An 18,999-nucleotide genomic window follows, 5' to 3' on the forward strand; every position below is an offset into this window, starting at 1 on the left:
GCAACTTGCATCTAATTTGCATATGACAATTATTAAGACAGTGCCTCTAGTCAAGTGACCATGAAATGCTCATAGGCATTCATCTCAGTCACTGGTTATTAATGGCTTGCTTGGTTTCAAGCATGGTGGTCGGCACAGGGCCAGATTTCAGAACTCTCTGGGCTGGTGGGGGTAGACACTTGCCTCATCCCCCATCTCCCCATGGAGGCAGTGGTCCTTTCCAGCTGTCCTTGCACACAGCTGACCCTCAGGCGTAGGCAGGTGTTGACATTCCAGAGATATTGGACTTCTAGATTTCTACCAATCAAAGCAACAGTTTAGGTGAAATTCACACACCATAAAATTAACCACTTTGAATTGTACATTTTAATGGCATTAGTACATCAAAGATGTTAGGTGGGGGGAGGGGCCCAAACAACATATACACATGTAAGTAATTGTAAAAATGATAAAATAAAACTTAAAAAAAAAGATGTGTAGCTATCACCTCTATCAAGTTCTCATCATCCCAAAAGGAAACTTGGTGCCTTTGAAGCAGTCACTCCTTATTTCAAAACAACTCTTTAAAGAACACCTTATTTAATTCCAAAAAATATCTTCTACCCTTACACCACCCCACACCCTGATCTCACACCTTGAGTTCCTCTGGCAGGATTTGTTTGTGTCTTGCTAGTCCTTGCATGACCAAGCACAGTGCTAGACATTTTGGTGGTTACCCAGAAGAAGTTATGGGATCAAATGGCAGAGATGGGGCATCAAGCCTGCATAGACTAACTCATCTGTTTGGAGGTGAGCCCTTGTGCTATACCTCCAGACTTCACGTGACGTTCTCCCAAGATCTAAGCTACCAAGGAAACCAGAGAGAGCTAGAATGAAAGAGAGTCCTATCCCTATCCCAAAGAGCCTCCCAGATGGCTCACCCCATACATGGAGCTCCTCAACACATTACCACTCCCCTTAGAAAACCCAAATATGGGCTGTATGCCAGTAGCTCACACCTATAATCCTAGCTACTTGGGAGGCTAAGATCAGGAAGATCATACTTTAAAGCTAGCCCTGGCAAAAAGTTTGCAAGACCCATCTCCAAAATAACCAGAGCAAGATGGATGGGAGGTGTAGCTCAAGTGGTCGAGCACCTGCTTGCAAGCATGAAGCAGTGAGTTTGAACCCTAATCCAATCAATCAATAGAAAACCCAAATATGGGAGGCCGTGTGAAATTTAATGGATGTATCTTAGTCCATTTGTGCTTCTGCAATAAAGTAGCTGAGACTGGATACTTTATAAAGAACAGAAATTTACTTCTCACAGTTCTGGGGATGGGAGTCCAAGATTAAGGCGCTGACAGTTTCAGCGTCTGTTAAGGGCCCAGTCCTCACTTCCAAGATGGCTCTTTGTTGCTGCATCTCTCAGAGAGTATATCCACATGACAGAAGGAACAAAGGGGTGGAAAAGGGGATGGGAGAGAAAAGTAACTCCCCACCCTCTTATTTAACGACATTAATTCATTCATGAGAGCAGAGCCTAAACACCTCCCAGAGGGTCCTGTCCCCCAGCACTGTTGCCTTGGGGCTAAGTTTCTAACCCATGAACTTTTGGACACCCATTCAGACTACAGGAGATGGCAACCTTGGAGTGGGGGATACCAAGCTCCTTTCAGGGAAGGGCTTTGTGTAGTTTCTCCTGATAATTCTGTCCAGCTCCCACATGAGCGGCCCCAGCCCCAGTTGCTGCAGGGCTCAGAACTTTGCTTAGCAACCCTAAGTGTGGCCGAGGTGGACCTCACAGAGAGCAGGTGGCCCTCTGTGCTCTGCCTCTGGGTTTTCAGCAAAGTCACAGGTTCTAAGCACCTTCCCACAGCCCATACACATTGCTCTCTCTGGGAGAAACGGGGATTTGCACTGACCATTTGTGGCTAGGGGAAGAAAGAGGAAGAGGTGCTGACAGCGATGTGCAGGCTGGCAACTTTGGGCTGTGTCAGAGGGAAACGAGAGCATGCTGGGCCAGCCCTGAGTGAGTTGTGAAGAAGGCAAAGAAGGAATGCTGACCCTCAATGTCCCCATCACCTATTCTAAGCTGGTTCTGGCCCCACCCTCCTTCACGAGGAATCATGGGTGACCCAAGCTAAGAGCTTCAGACAGAAGGGCAAAAGGGTGATAAGTGCCCCCAAAATGCTGCAAACCTAGATTGCTGAGGTTTAGGGGCTTCCTCCATGCTGAGGGGCAGCTCGAGGCTCATGTGTAGAGTGGTTCCATGTTCAAGCCCATAGAAAAGCCAGGAGTGGATGGACGTGAACGCACCAGGAGTCTGTGGGAGTTCCCAGCCCTTGGCAGCCCGGTTTCTGGTTCTAGGATTCTATTTTGGAATCTTACTGTCAGCCCACTCTCTAAATCTAACAGTCTAAGCTAAAATGGGAGGTTTCCCATTTGTGTCAAAGAACCTTTCTCTATTTGGATAATATGTCACTCTTGTTTTTGTTCATTGCTGGTTGACTGAGTCATGTCACCTTTACTAAGGTGAAGCCAAGGGAGGGAAAAGGGGGAGTCAATGTGCACTGAGGACAAGAAGGAACTCTGACAGTGATGTACAGGCTGGCAGCTTTGGACTGTGTCAGAGGGAAATGACACGGTTCCCTGAGTGAACTGTGAAGAAGGCACAGCACTACCCCTAATGTTCCCATCAATCATCCATTACATCACAGTATATGTTCTCCAGATCAGATGTTCACAAGTCGTTCTAAGATAAATAATCTAGAGAAATACTGGTGTAAACAAATTTAAGCAAATGTATATACTGCAGAATTTCTCAGTGCTCTTAACAAACTAACTTATTCTAAAACTCTCCAAGGAGACAGAGTATGTATTATTTCCTAAACCTATTATTCTTTTATCTCTTATCCTTCATTCCTTACTCCCACCAACTCCTAGACAAAAAGGTCCCTCCATCCCTACTTCTAAGATGTAGGATTTGATCCAGTGAGGTGTTGAAATGAGCTTGTATCTGCTTTCAGCATCTGATTGTTAAATATCAGGAATTTTGGTCAGCTGATGATAGCCATGGTGAGATGTTTTGCACCACAGAAATTGGCAAATGCTATAAATTAGGCCCTTTATCCTCCAGGGAGTCAGTTCACCAAGCACAACACTGAATTTCGCCCAATTTACAGTCTTTCTAAAACTGGGGGGGGCGGCTCAGGGAGGTCTAAGGACTCCTCACATCTTGCTGGCTCCTCTATGAAACCCTTGGAGTAGGTTCCACTTTGCAGAACGCTTTGAGCCTCAGCCATTTTCCATTTGCACAGACTGGAAGGGTAGAACTACCTGCAGGGAGCCACGTGCCACTCCCCCCTCCCAGTGAGAACACCTTGAAACCATTGCTCCCCTCTTCAGGGAAACCCGCCACCTGTTGTTAAGAAGGTGTCTCCAGTTGATGAAACCTTCTTAAGAAGAAAAGAGGTCTTCCCATACCTTGGCAAGCCAGCAAGCCAGGAGACCACACCTGGCCTTCAGAATTGGTCTGTTGGCCCCTTGACCCCTGGGAGCCTTAAGGAACGCAACAGGATGCCCCAAATGGGAAAAACACTTGGCATGCAATAGACTGCTGAAAAGGAAGCCAGTGAACTGGACACCTTCCCACCCTGCAGGCGCCAAGTGCAAGCTGGGCCCTGCTTCAAACCTATGCCATTTGAAGACAGCACAGAACATTTGTACATGGTTTACAGAAAACCAAGATGCCCAGGGAATTAAGCCAGAGGATGAGAGAAGGACCATGACAACACAGCTGACAACAGAGGAAGAGAGCCGCAGTCTTCTCCAGAACACAAGGCTCACAGGACGCTGTCAGACGTATGAGTAGAGGAAAGAAATTACTCCCCCATCACCCAAAACCACTGAAGCTTTGTGAAAACTCACAACTAAAGCCACTCTGTTTGCTGTCTAGAGAAAATAAGATAGAATTCAGTCACTGGATAGAAATCATTCAGAAGCACATCAAGCTTTCCTTTCAAAGAAATGACTTAATTTACCCTAAAAAAAAGTCTACCCTGAGTGAAAGGCTTTCAAAGTGATTGTCTGAGCAATGAGTTTCATCCTCCAAATCCACTCTCTGAGTTCCCTCCTACCCCACTCACTGGCTAAGGAGATAGCCAGTTCTGAGAGTTGAACAAAACACCAGTGATGGCTGAGAGCAGGCTTCCCTTCCCTGAAGTACCAAGAACGGCAGATTCCTCCCGAATCACACAAATTTAATGAAGTGCAAAATCTAGGCCTTTTGCATTCTAAGCAAGTATTGCCAGGAATTTAAGCCACACCTAAGTACAAGTGATTCTGTTTTATTGATGTAGGAATTAGTGTAAGCACTGAAATACATTCTGAGGACACAGCCTTCCTAGAAGAGGAAGTCACATTAATCTGTTTAAAACACGGACATTTAAATTTTGGTGCAGAGTTAAACAACACAAAGCCTGGTGATGGGGAATTAAAGATGAAGTCAGGAGGGAAATGACACAGGGAACTGTTTTCTTGTAAAATTAAACATATCTTGTTAGAATGGAGAAAATACCACAGAACACTTGCCAGGCCCTTCCTTGTCACTGGTACCATGTAGAGCCACCCAACAGGTGTTCCGTGTGGGGATAAGTTTATCCAGAACCCTTAATTACATGGTCAGTGCTCTGAGTGAGTTACCCAGGACCGGTTCCTCCCTCTGAAACCTAGTTCTTGTTGTCCCCAGGAGAGAGACAGCAGAGGAAACGAAATTCAATTTTCCACTCACTAGAGTTCTTAACACACAGGGGTCTGTGGGAAGTGAGCTGGAACACTAAAATTGGAACCCTGGCTAATGTAAGGGTTCAGACCGAACTATTCTTCCCTCCAGCGTGAGAGCCTGTGATGTGGTGGAGTCAAAGCAACTCCAATTTAGTCTTGTCCCCAGAAAATCAGCAAGGAGACTCCAGGCCCCTCAGTCATGGAGGGACTGGAGAGACAGGTTGTTCTGAAATAGTCTCTACTTTGCTCCCCAGAACTCACCATGCCCTGTCTAGAAGCATCGGCTTTCCACTCTTCTAGAACTTGGGGTAGAAGGTCTTGGGTCTCAGCTCTACTAGGGGCTCACCCTAAGCCTCAAGACTGGAAAGTCCCATGCACCTGTGGGCAGGCCCTGCAGGATGGATGACTGCAGTACACTGACAAGAAGATAAAGATGGCTGTCTCTGTCCTGCTAGGGAGCCCAGGGACTGACCTAGCTAACCCTGACCCCCTGAGGGCCTTACACTGTGCCCCCCTCAAAGACAAGAAAGAGTTGGTCTTTTGTCTGAGGGAAGTGCTTTGACTTTCATTCAATTCCTCTTAGCCCCTGGGAGGTTGCTTCCTTTTCAGAATGCTCCATTGCCACGGTCTCTTCCCCTCCCTCATGTGAAAGACCAGGTTCCAGGATTACTCTCCCCAAGGCCACTCTGCCATGCCTTCAACCACCTATAGACAAAGACCTCTTAAAGCTTCACCAGAAGTCACCATCTTCCCCCTGACCATCCTATTCAGGTCTCCAGTGGTTTCATGGTGCCAAACCCAATGACCTCTCCTCTGATGAATGTGCCACATGGGCCCCTCTGTCCTGGATTTTTCATATCAGCAGAACTTCCTCATCAGGGCCAATTCCTCCTCCCTCCCTTTCTCTTCCTGTGCCCTCTTCTTCTTCTAGGCACTCTGTGTATGCTTCCTCTGTGCCCTGGCAGGCCTGGTCCTTCCATCATCCCTCTCCAGTCCCCATCCCTGGGACAGTTCATCTGACCCCTCTGCACCTGGCTGCTTCGTGTTTCTCTGCTGTTCGGTGAATGTAGGGCACCCTAGATATGGGAGCTCAACTGGACCACATGTGGTTCTAGCTGTGTAACCTCGGGCGAGGTATTCAACTTCTCTCGTATCCATGGTGCTGTCTGCCACACAGACGTAGTAAGGATGGGTATAAAACAAAAGAACACGTGAAGCTACAGAACTCAGTGCCAACACACAGTGCCAGTGGGTATCTGATAATGTTCATATAGTCCTTCAAGTGCCACCTCTCCAAGTTATGAGTCTATAAAACACCAGGACTTCCCCACTTACCAGACTTTACTCTGACATCAAGTCCTTTTTAAAAACCTATTCCCTTCTCCTCCATCTGCATCATCTTCGCCACTATCCCTATCTTCATGTGGACCCCCAACTGAGTCACGATACCTCAGGTCCATCACTCCATTATTTCCACTTCTGCTCTGTGAAGGTCTGCACACCACTGATGACGCAAGAGGGAGGTTGGACTCTTCTCGTTCTGCACACACGTGCACTCGCACACACACTTCTCTCACCTATCTTCCGTGTCAGAAGAGTCAGGCCACCTGACTGAGAGTCCATTTCCTGTCTACACTATATACCAAAGGTCCACTTGGGCCAGGGGATGGATCCTGCAGACCTCCCTTCCAAGTCTGCTAGCTGGTCTGCACTTCCCTGTGGGTGCTGTGCCTACCCAGAACTCAGCACATCCTAGATGTTCAGTCAAGGTTGGCGTCCTTCTGTGCCCACCTCAGGACCACAGACATCTCCCACTTCCTTCCTGAAGCCTTCACCAACTACTCCAGCCACTGCTGACTCCTGTCTCCTACGTTCTAGAACATTGTTGGTCTCTTGTCCCTGGTGTAGAATGCAATGGCACAGGGAAGTGGGACTTTGTGCAGGCTCCGTGTTGCTGAGCAGCTCCTAGCTTCCAGATGGATCTCCCCATCTGTGTCTTTGACTGTTTCTGGATTTCACAGTTTCCAGGACAGTGCTGAGCTTATAAAAATAGTAACTATTATACTTACAAATGGTGCACCTCCTATGACCCAGACACTGTGACAATTGTTACCACGTGTTCAATGTTGCCGTATACCAGGTGCCATGCTTGGAAGATTCATTTCTTTCTCACAGACACTCTTCAGGGGAGATCTTGCTGTTCTCACTTCCAATTAAAGAAACTGAGATTGAGAGATAGAAGTGGCCTGAGGATTCCGACCCATGTCAGTCTGGCTCCCCAGCCCTGTCACCAGGCCCTATGGCCCCCCATGCATAGTGTCATTTTATTTATTTATGGTGGAATTGGGGTTTGAACTCAGGGCTTCATGCTTGCAAAGCAGGCACTGTACTGCATGAGCCACACCTCCAGTCCATTTTGCTCTGATTATTTTGGAGATGGGGTCTTGTGAAATATTTACCAGGGCTGTCCTTAAACCACAATCCTCCCAATCTTAGCCTCCCAAATAGTTGGAATTGTATGTGCGCACCACCATCACCCAGCCGTGGTGTTATTTAATTCTCCAAACAACTCAGCAAGGTAGGCATTTCACCCTTATTGCAAATGAAGAGCTTACGGATCCAGGTCCCATGGCCAGTGGGCAGCTGATCTGGGCTTCCCCAGGTCTGGGGAACTCCAAGCCCCACACTGTGGCAATGGGGGTAGTAGAGTCCTTCTTGCTCTCAGAAGGAAACCACCAAGTCCAAGGTTCCTGAGGGAGACAAAGCCTGCAGCAGCCACCACTTTAGAGAACACAGAAGGTAGAGGATACAGACTGGAAACCTCAAGTCTCCAGGACAACTCTGGCTCTGCCTCCAGGATGTCAGTGGGCTGCCTCGGAGACTTGCTTTCATCATGTGGGAAAAAAAGGAGGAGGATGACATAGATGACATCCACAGTTCTAGGAACACTGCTGGCCCACACAGAGCCTTTGCGAAAATTACAAAAGGTGCCCTTCCCTTGGAGCAGACCCAGGCTGTGAGAGGGCATATGACTTGACAGGCAAAGAACACACCGATTTCAACCTGTAGTTCCCCTCATACAGGAACCCTTGTGCAGTGGTCAACCTACACAATGGGTCATGGCAGTCTTTTAAGGCTCCTAATGGTTCTGTCTACCCTTATGATTCCTGAAATCTCTTTAAAACAGAAATCAGAGTATTCAATCATCTTTTTTTGTCGAGCCCAGAGTGGCCTGTCATTTCTCTCCTTTAAGCACTGAAACTGCCCATTTTCCAACGCTATCCCATGAACAGCCAACATCAGTGTTGTGTGACCTGCCAGAGGGCACTAGACATTCTAAATTTAAATTCACTCTGTGGGGTCCCCAAGCTAAATTTCTAATAAGCTCCTGTGCCCTTTAGTAGCTGTCACAAGCTCCCAGCGGAATGCAAGAACTGTGTTAGCACATACACCTCTGACTTGAAACTTTCCATCTGTCTAGACTTCTGATTACAATTGTCTCCTATGGTCAGCAGAGCTCAGGGTACAGGACAAATGAAAACCAGCTCACTGTCACATGACATTAGACACAAATGACAAGGGTTATCGCCAGACCCTGCCAAGGAGAAGCTCCAGATAAGAACTTAGTCAAAAAATTAACATGAGGGAAGGGGGCTGAAAGGGAAGCTATCAGTTGTGGACTTCAGGCAGTGTTTATAACACAGCTCTGAATTGCATCTCTCAGTGAGTCCCCGTCACAAAGTGGGAGCAGATTTGTCTGTAATGCTCTGCTCTGCTTCTGCAATACAGTTCAGACCCAGAGGCGTCAGGTGCAAATAACTAGTGACAAACCAAACTCTGCAGAGACTTAAATAATGGAGGAAATCCCACCCTTCCTCCAGGTATAGGTCAAAGCTGATTGTAAACATTTCCCCAAGCACATGCAACCATCCCTCATACCTATCTCCAGAACTATTTCATTTTCCTAAACAGAAATTCTGTGCCCATTAAACACCACCTTCTGATTCCCCAATCACAGCACCCACCATTCTACTTTCTGTCTCTGTGAATCAGATGGTTCTAGGGACTTCATGTAAGTGGTACCATACGCTATTTGTTCTTTTACGATCGGTTCATTTCATGTTGTGCATGTCCTCAGGGCTCATCAATGCCTTAGCATGTGTCAGAATTTCCTTCTTTTCTGAGGCTAATGTTCAATGTTATGTAAATTCCACATTTTGCTGATCCGTTCATCTATCGATGGACTCTCATTGCTTCTACCTTTTTGGCTACTGTGAAGAGTGCTGCTCTGACATGGCTGTGCAGGTAGCCATTTCTCTGGGCTTCTCTTGACCAGTGAGAGTGGGAACTTTTGCCCCAATCTGTGACTACACTAAACTTGATCGTCTCATCTACATCGCTGCAATGCATCTGCTGAATTGAAGGTTTCCTGCAATTCACTCTCAACAATAAGTCAGTTTGAGGCTCCTTTGTGACACGAAGCCTATATACTGTCCTGTTTTCACCTTTATTCTATCAAACACCTGACTCTACCAACTGTCTTTCTCCCCTTTGGCTCCTTCTCAGTGTGCAAATGCACTAAAAACTCTCCCAGTTCACAAGACACGCTCATGGCAGAGCACACACACACACACACACACACACACACAGCAGTCCCTGCTCCACCCAGCTCTCGCCTGGCTCTCTCTGCCTTTAAACACATCGTCTCACAGATAAGTCACTTTATCCCCCACTGCAGCCCAGCCTTCCACCCACCATTCAAATGACACCACCTCCCAAAGTCACCATGTTAGTTTCCTGGGGTGTCATAACAAAGTACTATGAACTGGGTGGCTTAAAGCCACAGAGGTTCATTCTCTCACAATTCTCAAGGTCAGAGTCCAAAATCAGAGTCTATGATGGCTTTAAAAACAGCCTTCTCAAATCTTAGAATTATTGTTAAAAATACATCTTTAGCATCTCCTCTTGGAGTTTTATTTTTTGCATGCAAGTCCTTGATATATCTGGAATGCATTGTGACACATGAATAAGGCAGGGACTCATTGTTTCTTCCAAGTAGGCCACCACTGTCCACAGCACGGGCCGATGATGTCCCTGAGTCAGGCTGCCTCGGCGCCACTGTGCCCACGTGGGTCCCTGCCGAGGCTCTCTCCCGCCTCCCACATCTCTCCAACTCCTTCTCAGCCTCTCCCCAGCTTCTCCCTGGCCTCTGGCTTCTTAACGTATTTGTTTTCTGTGTTCTATGTGCCCCACACTCTGTCCTCCCCTCCTTACATCCACATCCAGAATTACAACTTTCACTTGACTCGTGAGCAGATACTAACTCCAAATCTAGAGCTCAGTCCAGGCCACCCCCCACTCCAGCCCCACACAGGAGAGCTCCCTGGATGTGCGCACATGCTAAGCTGAACCAGCCCAAACCAGCACCACCCTCCGCCCACCTCCATCCTGTCACTGTGCCCACTCCCTCTGCCTGCGCTAGTCTGCAAGTTCTGTTAGTTTTCCTTCTTCAGCCCCAAATCCAGAGCCACTTTTTTATGTTTGTGGCTACTCCTTCACTCAGCGTCATGCCATTTCTCTTTCTTACTGGCACCTCTCTAGCCCACGCTCAGCAATCCACTCCTATCCATGGCTAACAGCTATGAATACTTCTACATTGTGTGAGGTTTGCAGAGTTTTATATTTTATGAGTTTTAAGAAAAAGAAGGAAGACTACACAGCAGAGACCTGGAAAGCCGAAAATATTTCACAGGAAAAGTTAGCCAGCCCTTGCATTGGCTCTCTACTCCATGTCACTATCCTTCAGAGGAATCTTTCTAAAACACATAGAACATGCCATCCTTTCATTCCCCACCATGGTTTAAGAGCTCCTTAGCCCAGCAGAGGCCTCAAGGTCCGGCCTGGTCTCCGACTACCTCTCTACCCTCATCTCTTCCTGTTTCCCTATGCATACCCAAGGCCAGCAGCATGGAATCTGTCATTTCCACCCAAAGCTATTTCATGCTTTCTACACTTTTACCCACGGCTGTCCCCACTTGTCAAATGTCCCCAGTATCCTGGTCTGTGTCCATCAGGAAGCAAGTCCATACTCACCACTTTCTTGAGCAAACCTGTCCTGCCCTCCACCTAAGACAGACTTAGGCGTGATCTTTCTTAGAGATGCCCAGTGCCCCTTTCCTTACCTCTGCTTTCACATTGTGTTTTGACCCCTGGCTCACTTCCAGCCAGAGAAAACTTCTTCCCAAAAAGATCCTTTCGGAGCTTAGTAACAGATTTCATGTGGCAAGATACTCAACATTTTAACTTTCCTTTTTTACTGAAAAAAGCTAGAACAAAGCTACTTTATTTTAATTTGGGGCTGGGGGTGGAAGAGAAGAAGAAAGAAGGGAGTCACATCTGGTGCACTCAATATCACAAGAACTACTTGAGTAAGTCATATTGTGGTCAATTACACAGAACATAAAATTTACCATTTTAACTATTTCTAAGTGTACAATTCAGTGACATTGAGGACATTCATAGTATTGTGGAATCAGCACTATTTGTCACTTCCAGAGGACTTTTATCATCCCAAACAAGTAACTCCCTCCCCCAACTCCTGGCAAACTCTATTCTACTTTCTGTCTCTTTTGTCTATTCTAGGCTCCTCAGAGAAGTGGGATCATCTCTCTGTCCTTTTGCATCTGCCCTGTTTCACTTAGTATAACGCCTTCAACGATCACCACGTCGTAGCATGCGTGAGAATTTCCTTCCTTTTTAAAGACTGAATGCTATTCAGTTGTATGTATGTACTACGTTTTGTACATCCATTCATCTGATGGGGAATATAATTATTTCTCCCTTTTCACTCTTGCCAATAACATCACTCTGGAGACTGGTACGCAAGAGTCCTTGAGAGTCCTGCTTCCATTCTTCGTTTGTACCAAGAGGCAGGATTACTGTTGAAAGTGGAAATGCCGGGTCACATGACCAGACTTGCTGTCTTCCACAGTGGTTGCACCATCATTCTAATTCCTCCACATCCTGCCAACACTGCTAGTTTCTTTTTCTTTCTTTCTTTCCCTGGTAACCATCCTAATGGGTATGGAGAGGTATCTCACAGCTTCGGTTTGCTTTTTCCTAATGGTTAGTGACGTTGAACATCTTTTCGTGTTACTGTTGTGTGGGGGTACACGGTGACATTTACAAAAGTGCTTACAATATATCACAGTCGAATTCACCCCCTCCATCATTCTCCTTTATCTTCTCTCTCCTTATTGGCCAATGGTGCACCTTCTTTGGAGAAATGTCTGTTCAAGTCCTTTGCCCACTTCTTTTTTTTTTTTTCATTTTTCTTTTATTATTCATATGTGCATACAAGGCTTGGTTCATTTCTCCCCCCTGCCCCCACCCCCTCCCTTACCACCCACTCCTCCCCCTCCCTCTCTCCCCTCACCCCCTCAATACCCAGCAGAAACTATTTTGCCCTTATATCTAATTTTGTTGTAGAGAGAGTATAAGCAATAATAGGAAGGAACAAGGGTTTTTGCTGGTTGAGATAAGGATAGCTACACAGGGCATTGACTCACATTGATTTCCTGTACATGGGTGTTACCTTCTAGGTTAATTCTTTTTGATCTAACCTTTTCTCTAGTACCTGTTCCCCTTTTCCTATTGGCCTCAGTTGCTTTAAGGTATCTGCTTTAGTTTCTCTGCGTTAAGGGCAATAAATGCTAGCTAGTTTTTTAGGTGTCTTACCTATCCTCACCCCTCCCTTGTGTGCTCTCACTTTTATCATGTGCTCATAGTCCAATCCCTTTGTTGTGTTTGCCCTTGATCTAATGTCCACATATGAGGGAGAACATACGATTTTTGGTCTTTTGGGCCAGGCTAACCTCACTCAGAATGATGTTCTCCAATTCCATCCATTTACCAGCGAATGATAACATTTCGTTCTTCTTCATGGCTGCATAAAATTCCATTGTGTATAGATACCACATTTTCTTAATCCATTCGTCAGTGCTGGGGCATCTTGGCTGTTTCCATAACTTGGCTATTGTGAATAGTGCCGCAATAAACATGGGTGTGCAGGTGCCTCTGGAGTAACAGTCTTTTGGGTATATCCCCAAGAGTGGTATTGCTGGATCAAATGGTAGATCGATGTCTAGCTTTTTAAGTAGCCTCCAAATTTTTTTCCAGAGTGGTTGTACTAGTCTACATTCCCACCAACAGTGTAAGAGGGTTCCTTTTTCCCCGCATCCTCGCCAACACCTGTTGTTGGTGGTGTTGCTGATGATGGCTATTCTAACAGGGGTGAGGTGGAATCTTAGCGTGGTTTTAATTTGCATTTCCTTTATTGCTAAAGATGGTGAGCATTTTTTCATGTGTTTTCTGGCCATTTGAATTTCTTCTTTTGAGAAAGTTCTGTTTAGTTCATGTGCCCATTTCTTTATTGGTTCATTAGTTTTGGGAGAATTTAGTTTTTTAAGTTCCCTGTATATTCTGGTTATCAGTCCTTTGTCTGATGTATGGTTGGCAAATATTTTCTCCCACTCTGTGGGTGTTCTCTTCAGTTTAGAGACCATTTCTTTTGATGAACAGAAGCTTTTTAGTTTTATGAGGTCCCATTTATCTATGCTATCTCTTAGTTGCTGTGCTGCTGGGGTTTCATTGAGAAAGTTCTTACCTATACCTACTAACTCCAGAGTATTTCCTACTCTTTCTTGTATCAACTTAAGAGTTTGGGGTCTGATATTAAGATCCTTGATCCATTTTGAGTTAATCTTGGTGTAGGGTGATATACATGGATCTAGTTTCAGTTTTTTGCAGACTGCTAACCAGTTTTCCCAGCAGTTTTTGTTGAAGAGGCTGCTATTTCTCCATCGTATATTTTTAGCTACTTTGTCAAAGATAAGTTGCTTATAGCTTTGCCCACTTCTGAATGGGTCTTTGTTGTTAAGTTATAGGAGTTCTTTATATATTCTAGCAATTAACCCCTTATCAGATATATGACTGAAAAATATTTTCTCCCATTCTGTGGGCTTAATTAACATCCAGCAGGTCATTTCTGATGAAGAAGAAGCTATGCTCTGTGTACTAACCCAGCAGGTAGAGTGCACCTGTCCTCTTTCTGCAGCTCACTGTGAGCCCCTCCAGGTCTCTAGGCTCCCAGATGTCCTCCTCAAGGGTTCTGTGGGGCCTCTGTCCCTCAGGTGCTCTCCCCTGAGTGCATTCTGTGTTTGCATCACTGCTCCATATCAGCACCCTGGATAAGTCATGTATGTATGATTTTACTGGATTCAGGTCAAGTAAATGTCTCAGATTCTAAATTTCCAGAAACATGGGACAAGATGGCTCCAGATCAAGTGCTTTATAATTATTTAGCAATTTCTGTGATAAATGTCTTAAATCAGATGTCAGGACACTATTTCAGTGTGTCATTTGAAAAATCCTGTTTGCTTTTTCTGATTATAAAGCCAATATAAATTCATTCTAGACAATTTGGGGGGGAAAAAATAATGTCTAACAGGAAAGTTGGAAGCACTCATAAACCTCCCCATGCCTTGATTCAGGTATGCGTTTGAGATCTACTCTGTTTTTTCAGTTAGATTTTCCCTATAATATCAAAAGGTCTCAAAGTATTTTTGAACCTTTTCTTGAGTACTAGAAGTCTCACCCATCAATTTCAGGTATAACTTGATCCAGGAATTTTCCATGAGGAAAGCACCCACCACAAGGCAAGTCCCCCCGTAGGCAGCCCTCCATCACTAACTGTATCTGAAATACACCAAGGTCATTGCACTGATTCAGGAACCAGGCCTCTTCCAGCTTTTGGCTCTCCCATTTATCATTATCTTGCAGGTTAGATTCCAACACTAAACTATTTTGTACCTTAGCTACTTCTGTGTAAATTGATCAGCTTCCCAAAAGAGAGAGAGAGAGAGAAAAAAAGAAACATGGAAAATAGGGGTGGGATAGAACAAAGAGCTGGCCTTCTTCACACAGGCCCCATATATATATAATAAGCCAAAATCTAGATAAACAACTCTTAACTCAAGCCACTCATCCAAATCCTCATCACCATTCCTTCTGTCCTTTTGCACGTTTGCACAGCCATTAATAGTTAGCATTAGGTGTCCTCTCCTCTACATTCTCTCATCAACCCATCTGCAGGCTCCATGCAACCTGTTGGCACTGGCCATGTGACCAGTGCATATGGTGGCCAAGGGCCAGGGCAAGCTCTTGCCAGGCAAGTGCAGGAGGAAGTCATTGTGTCCACAGCTATGCTTTCCTAATCTAGCTGCAGCTTGCACCACTGTGCAGCTAAGAGTGCTCAGAAATGACATTCAGATCCCCACTCAAATTCACACCTGGGTTCCAAGAAAGAAATGCTAAAATCCATCATTAACATTTCCTTCTGCATTTCCCTGGCACACATCTGCATGCATGAGAGTGGGCTATGGAGTCACAGCTCACGACTCAGACCTAAAATGACCCTTTCTCTGTGTACAGTGATCCCTGCAATATTCTGGACACAGTCATGAGGCTCTGCCCCATCTCCTTGCTCCCACCACAAGCCCAGGCCACACCACACCCCAGCCTCTCTCCTCTCCAACTTTGCCCACCCTGGGTCCCTGGAGCTCCAACTTCAGTCTCTTCTACTCTCCCAGGGTGATCACAGTCCCTTGGCTTTTTTGGTTTCTCTCAAATGTTCTTACCATCAGCCACTGTCAACCCAGAGGCCCACTCCCCATCTTCTCAAGATGCACCTAGCCTGCATCCATCACCTCAAATGTAGAGGCCACACCAAGACTACCTTTTGACCACACTCTCAGGGGACTTTCTTTGCTTGTTTTCAAAGGTGCTGAAGTGGTTCCTGCATTTACATTTTCCCCCATCTCCAAACACAAGCATTCAACTAACCATATTATAATTCTTACAAACACAAGTTCAAGTAGTCTACCATCTTTCTTTTGTATCCCTTCACTCTCTCCTATAACCGTCTCCAAGACCAGTAATTCTTCTATCTGTTTAGAGATAAAAATAAGGTTTCATTCAATAGCAGATAAAATATGTAATGACCAAGCAGAGTTGTGGTTTTTGTTGCTTCTAGATTGATGGCAGATTTCCAACACTGCTCAGGACCCAGGTTCCTTCACCTTTTGACTCCCATATCCTCCCTGCCCATAGAAAAGACAAAAGTTTAAGAGGGGAGCACATCCACTGTTTAAGACCTTGGCCCAGAAAGGCATACTCCACTTCAGATGGACCAGGACTCTGTTACCGTGACCACTTTGATATCAGACAAAAGGATCTTGTGGCAAAGAAACAGTAGAAATGAGATCAAGCCACATATTATGAGCAAGACAGGTAAGGTCATCTCAACTTGAGATGACCAACTTGAACTGAAGGAAGCTAGCTCTGACCAGCTGCTCACTTAGCAAAGGGAGCAACAGGTTTTCTTGATGTCAGGGGAGCCGCTGAAGTTTGGTAATTGTCCATTCGTCATGGGGACAGTTTCAAACAATGTTCCTCTCGTGCACAAACGTCTTGGCCTGGTACTTTTGGAGGGCAACAGACAGTGATTTAACCCAGGAACTGCTGAGTTGCGCCTGTTGTTGATGTCATCATCTCACATAAATGTCCTGGCTCCGGGGTGCCATCTGAGCCTTATGACAAGGCTGAGGGACTTGTAGATGTTGAGCTGCTGAAAAAGCTTAAGGATGGGGTAGAAGAAACACATTAGTCCAAAGGGCAATAGGCCAAGTTAACCCTGTATTAGAGTCTTAGACAAAACATTTCTCAGATGATTGACAGTCTACACGCAGAGCAGAGTCTGACTCAAAGGCGAGGCAGCAAAGTGTACTGACATGATATGAAGACACAGCGGCCAAGCTTTAAACTCGTTTTAGTCACCCATCTACTTGCTCTAATAGAGTCAGTATTTGGGCTGGTGGAGTGGCTCAAGCGGTAAGAGAACATACCTAGCAAGCATGAGGTCCTGAGTTCCAACCCCAGTGCTGCCAAAAACAGAGCCAGTGTTTTTAGCAAAATCTCTTTCAAGTGTCTGAGAAGTGACCTAGGCAACTGTTACCATAACCCGTAGGTCAGAGATATTATCAAAGCTAGTGGGAAGACAATGTATTGCTCAGTTGTGTGACTTTGAAAATTAGTGATTTTTTTTTTAAGTTCAGTAGGGGCAAGTGAAGCTACAGGGTTTACTTAGGTTTTTCTTAGGTGACAGTTCCCCCTTGTCTTTGTCATTTTTGTAGTCATCTAAAACTCCACTACTACTAGCTTGGTTTAGTCACAAGGGCCACCAAGTCTGCAAACATTCTGGCCTTGTGGCCTAATCTGGTGTTTCAAAGCAAGGCATGGCAGAGAACACAAGGATGGCAAAAGAAAACACACATTGTTCATTTAACAGGTAACAGGTAAGGGCCCAGGGTTTATTTGCATTTTGTCACTCTATGGTAGCTCCAACTATCTCAACCTTAGGTGGAGAAAGTTGGTGTGGTCCTGCCCCCCAGAAGACCAGGATTGAGGGAACCAGCAGACAGTTTCCCAGGCTGTTCAGGGCACCATCACCACTCACTCCTTGGCTTCCTAACCAGCTCTTCCAGTCTCAGAGCTCAAATTTTGCAGTTAAGCCAGAAAATGGGGGATATAGCTTCAAGTCGGGTAGAAGGGAGGCATGGACAGATTTCCTCCATAACATTTCAAAGGATGAAATATGCCTAAAGACTGTTAAGAAACAGCTAATCTGACAAGTCCGCTTCTTCCACTTCAGACTCAGACAGACAAGAGCTCAGGGTGACTGTGTACAGTCACATAGCCTACCAGGGGTCAAGGCCACAATGTGCACCAGACCTGCTGGGCCCTCGGCAGGGCTCTGCAGATGAGGCCTTCCCAGCTGGCAGTGTTTGATCCTGGTGGTTATTCCATATGAAATCACATTTAGAGACCATTCAGGATAGAATTAGCAGTGAGCCCAGATGCAATCATTCAGGACTAGAACAATCCCACCATGTAAGGATGCTGGCAGTGAGCAGGAAAGGGGCTCTCCATCCACATACCCCACTTTGCCTCCACCCTGTACTGGCCTCTCTTTCTCTCTTGCCCTTGCATCTGTTCTAAGAAGTAAATAAGCACATTTTCTCATTTACAAATGAAGGGCTATTGAGGGCGATGATGTAAAAGTCAAAGCTATCAAACCACGCAGCAGGCTCTGCAGATCAAATGCTTTTTCTTCCTCAGGCAAAAACATAAAAACAGACCTATACAATTGAGTTTTAGGGCAACTAACCAGCTACGAACAAGGTGGGTCCATCGGTTATGTTGGTGCCACTCAAGCCCCATCCCTAGCTATTTTTCTTACACAGATAAATGGTGCTTGCTCACCAGACGGCATTTCTCCTTTAACCAAGAGGAAAACATAGTTACTGCAGAGAAAGTGCACAGCACAAAGGGCCCAGAATGCAAGCCTGGAGGAAGAAACCGCTTATGAAACTTTTAGAAGCTCTAAAGTTATTGACTAAACAAGTAATTCCATACAGAGGTTCACACGCGTTTAATAGAATGAGTTCCAAAGTTCCCTGCGCTCAGATTCTAAGAGCGCTTTGCTAATGCAGCATTCACGAATGCATTCTTCATGAAGACCATCAGAAAGAAAACTACCACGCGCCAAGCTACAGACGCTCAGTGTTGAAGCCGAAACCAAATGAAATGTGTGAACACACGGACAGAGAGATAACATTTGTCCACACTTCTTCTTTTAACCTTGGCATTGAGTCAAGCATAAAGTCCAGTGCATGTACACTTACCAACAAAAGCTGCAACATTTTCCAGCTCTGAAATTTGACCCATAGCTTCAATAACTTGTATAAAATTCTTTCCTTAAATATGAAGAGGGTAATAATATTTATTACACGTCTCATGCACGCACATGTCACGTGCGATTTTCTTAACCCTTGAGTTGTGTGAAATGATCCTGATTTAAATGAGGGTTTGGACGCTGCATTGGTCAGTTCAAGTTGCCGTAGGAGATTTCCACATACTGAGTGACCTAAACAACAGACATTCATTGTCTCTCAGTTCTCTTCTGGAGGCTGGAAGTCCTAGATCAAGGTGTCAGCACGGCTGGTTTCTGGAGAGATCTTTTTCTTGACTTGCACCTTCTCATGGTGTCCTCATGTGGTCTTTCTTCTGTTCATGTGCACCTTTATGTTCTCTTTCTCTTCTCACAGGGACACAAGT

General features: G+C 45.5%; 1 protein-coding gene across 2 annotated transcripts in view; it reads left to right on the forward strand.

The window, feature by feature from the left end:
- Positions 1-18,999, forward strand: part of Kcnj6 (potassium inwardly rectifying channel subfamily J member 6) — a 271,739-nt gene that overhangs the window by 168,230 nt on the left and 84,510 nt on the right. The gene's annotated exons all lie outside the window — the stretch shown is intronic.

This window comes from Castor canadensis, chromosome 5, assembly GCF_047511655.1.
Source record: "Castor canadensis chromosome 5, mCasCan1.hap1v2, whole genome shotgun sequence".
NCBI classification, from domain to species: Eukaryota; Metazoa; Chordata; class Mammalia; order Rodentia; family Castoridae; genus Castor; species Castor canadensis.